This window comes from Physeter macrocephalus, chromosome 1 (genome assembly GCF_002837175.3).
Source record: "Physeter macrocephalus isolate SW-GA chromosome 1, ASM283717v5, whole genome shotgun sequence".
NCBI lineage: Eukaryota > Metazoa > Chordata > Mammalia > Artiodactyla > Physeteridae > Physeter > Physeter macrocephalus.
The window spans coordinates 96189496-96194046 of record NC_041214.2 but is presented as its reverse complement, the minus strand read 5'-3'; positions in this window follow the sequence as shown (position 1 = coordinate 96194046).

The following is a 4551-nucleotide window of genomic DNA, read 5'->3' as shown; positions in this document are numbered from 1 at the left end:
ACAAACCTATCAGACCAAACAAATGAAGAGGAAATAGGCAGTCTACCTGAAAAAGAATTCAGAGTAATGATAGTAAGGATGATCCAAAATCTTGGAAATTGAATGGAGAAAATATAAGAAATGTTTAACAAGGACCTAGAAGAACTAAAGAGCAAACAAACAATGATGAACAACACAATAAATGAAATTAAAAATGATCTAGAAGGAATTAATAGCAGATTAACTGAGGCAGAAGAACAGATAAGTGAGCTGGAAGATAAAATAGGGGAAATAACTACTGCAGAACAGAATAAAGAAAAAAGAATGAAAAGATTTGAGGACAGACACAGAGACCTCTGGACAACATTAAATGCATCAACATTCAAATTATAGGGGTCCCAGAAGAAGAAGAGAAAAGAAAAGGGACTGAGAAAATATTTGAAGAGATTATAGTTGAAAACTTCCCTAATATGGGAAAGGAAACAATCAAGTGCAGAAAGCACAGAGTCCTATACAGGATAAATCCAAGGAGAAACACACCAAGACACATATTAATCAAACTATCAAAAATTAGATACAAATAAAAAATATTAAAAGCAGCAAGGGAAAAGCAACAAAAAACATACAAGGGAATCCCTATAAGATTAACAACTGCTCTTTCAGCAGAAATTCTGCAAGCCAGAAGGGTGTGGAAGGACACATTTAAAGTGATGAAACCAAGATTACTCTACCCAGCAAGGATCTCATTCAGAGTCGACAGAGAAATTAAAACCTTTACAGACAAGCAAAACCTAAGAGAATTCAGCACTACCAGACTAGCTTTACAACAAATGCTAAAGGAACTTATCTAGGCAGAAAACACAAGAGAAGGAAAAGACCTACAATAAGAAACACAAAACAATTAAGAAAATGGTAATAGGAACACACATACTGATAATTACCAGCGGCTGGGCCTGTGAGCCATGGCCCCTGGGCCTGCACGTCCGGAGCCTGTGCTCCGCAACGGGAGAGGCCGCAGCAGAGGGAGGCCCGCATACTACAAAAAATAAAATAAAATAAAATAAAAAAAAATAAAGACTATTACAAGAGACAAAGAAGGACACTATATAATGATCAAGGGATCAATTCAAGAAGAAGATATAACAATTGTAAATATTTATGCACCCAACACAGAAGCACCTCAATACATGAGGCAAATTCTAACAGCCATAAAGGGGAAATTGAGAGTAACACAATCATAGTAGGGGAGTTTAGCACCCCACTTTCACCAATGGACAGATCATCCAAAACGAAAATAAATAAGGAAACACAAGCTTTAAATGATACATTAAACAAGATGGACTTAATTGATATTTATAGGACATTCCATCCAAAAACAACAGAATACACCTTCTTCTCAATTGCTCAAGGAAGATTCTCCAGGATAAATCATATCTTGGGTCACAAATCAAGCCTTGGTAATTTAAGAAAACTGAAATCATATCAAATATCTTTTTTGACCACAATGCTATGAGTCTAGATATCAATTACAGGAAAGAAAAACATGGAGCCTAAACAAACACATGGAGGCTAAACAAAACAATACAGAATAACCAAAAGATCACTGAAGAAATCAAAGCGGAAATAAAAAAATACCTAGAAACAAATGACAATGAAAACACGATGGCCCAAAACCTATGGACTGCAGCAAAAGCAGTTCTAAAAGGGAAGTTTATATCAGTACAATCCTATCTCAAGAAACAAGATACATCTCAAACATCCTAACCTTACACCTAAAGCAATTACAGAAAGAAGAACAAAAAAAACCCCAGTTAACAGAAGGAAACAAATCATAAAAATCAGATCAGAAATAAATGAAATAGAAATGAAGGAAACAATAGCAAACATCATTAAAACTAAAAGCTGGTTCTTTGAGAAGATAAACAAAATTGATAAACCATTAGACCGACTCATTAAGAAAAAAAAGGGAAAAGACTCAAATCAATAGAATTAGAAATGAAAAAGGAGAAGTAACAACTGACACTGCAGAAATACAAAGGATCATGAGATATTACCACAAGCAACTATACACCAATAAAATGGACAACCTAGAATAAATGGAAAAATTCTTAGAAAAGGACAACCTTCTGAGACTGAACCAGAAAGAAATAGAAAATGTAAACAGACCAATCACAAGGACTGAAATTGAAACTGTGATTATAAATCTTACAACAAACAAAAGCCCAGGACCAGAGGGCTTCACAGGCGAATTCTATCAAACATTTAGAGAAGAGTTAACACCTATCCTTCTCAAACTCTTCCAAAATATATCAGAGGGAGGAACACTCCCAAACTCATTCTATGAGGCCACCATCACCCTGCTACCAAAACCAGACAAAGATGTTACCAAAAAAAGAGAACTACAGGCAAATACTACTAAAGAAAATAGATACAAATGTCCTCAACAAAATACTAGCAAACAGAATCTAACAGCACATTAAAAGCATCATACACCATGATCAAGTGGGGTATATCCCAGGAATGCAAGGATTCTTCAATATATGCAAATCAGTCAATGTGATACACCATATTAACAAATTGAAGGATAAAAACCATATGATCATCTCAATAGATGCAGAAAAAGATTTTGACAAAATTCAACACCAATTTATGATAAAAACCCTCCAGAAAGTAGGCATAGAGGGAACTTACCTCAATATAATAAGGGCCATATACGACAAAGCCACAGCCAACATTGTTTGCAATGGTGAAAAACTGAAACCATTTCCACTAAGATCAGGAACAAAACAAGGTTGCCCACCCTCTCCACTATTATTCAACACGGTTTTGGAAGCTTTAGCCATAGCAGTCAGAGATGAAAAATAAATAAAAGGAAGTCAAATCGGAAAAGAAGTAAAACTGTCACCGTTTGCAGATGACGTGATACTATACACAGAGAAACCTAAAGATGCTACCAGGAAACTACTAGAGCTGATCAAAGAATTTGGTAAAATAGCAGAATACAAAATTAATGCACAGAAATCTCTTGCATTCCTATACACCAATGATGAGAAATCTGAAAAAGAAATTAAGGAGACACTCCCATTCATCACTGCAAAAAAAGAATAAAATACCTAGGAATAAACTTACCTAAGGAGACAAAAGACCTGTATGCAGAAAACTGTAAGACACTGATGAAAGAAATTAAACATGATATAGACAGATGGAGAAATAAACCATGTTCCTGGATTGGAAGAATCAACATTGTGAAAATGACTATATGACCCAAAGCAATCTACAGATTCAATGCAATCCGTATCAAACTACAATAGCATTTTTCACAGAACTAGAACAAAAAATTTCACAATTTGTATGGAAACACAAAAGACCCCGAATAGCCAAAGCAACCTTGAGAAAGAAAACCAGAGCTGTAGGAATCAGGCTCCCTGACCTCAGACTGTACTACAAAGCTGCAGTAATCAAGACAGTATGGTACTGGCACAAAAACAGAAATATAGATCAATGGAACAAGATAGAAAGCCCAAAGATAAAGCCACACACATATGGTCACCTTATCTTTGATAAACAAAGCAAGAATATATAATGGAGAAAAACAGCCTCTTCAATAAGTGGTGCTAATAAAACTGGACAGCTACACGTAAAAGAATGAAATTGGAACACTCCCTAAGGCCATACACAAAAAATAAACTCAAAATGGATTAAAGACCTAAATGTAAGGCCAGACACTATAAAACTCTTAGAAGAAAACATAGGCAGAACACTTGTTGACATAAATAGCAGCAAGATCCTTTATGACCCACCTCCTAGAGAAATGGAAATAAAAAGAAAAATAAACAAATGGGACCTAATGAAACTTAAAAGCTTTTGCACAGCAAAAGAAACCATAAACAAGACAATAAACCAACCCTCAGAATAAGAGAAAATATTTGCAAATGAAGCAACTGACAAAGGATTAGTCTCCAAAATATACAAGCAGCAGCAACTGACAAAGGATTAATCTCCAAAATATACAAGCAGCTCATGTAGCTCAATATTAAAAAAAAAACCCAATCCAAAAATGGCAGAAGACCTAAATAGACATTTCTCCAAACAAGAGATACAGATTGCCAACAAACACATCAAAGGAAGCTCAACATCACTAATCATTGGAGAAATGCAAATCAAAACTACAGTGAGGTATCACCTCACACTGGTCAGAATGGCCATCATCAAAAAATCTACAAACAATAAATGCTGGAGAGGATGTGGAGAAAAGGGAACCCTCTTGCACTGTTGGTGGGAATTTAAATTGATAGAGCCACTATGGAGAACAGTATGGAGGTTCCTTAAGAAACTAAAAACAGAACTACCATATGACCCAGCAATCCCACTGCTGGGAATATACCCTGAGAAAAACTATAATTCAAAAAGAATCATGTACCACAATGTTCATTGCAGCTCTATTTACAATAGCCAGGACATGGAAGCAACCTAAGTGTCCATCAATAGATGAATGGATAAAGAAGATGTGGCACATATATACAATGGAATATTACTCAGCCAAAAAAAGAAATGAAATTGAGTTATTTGTAG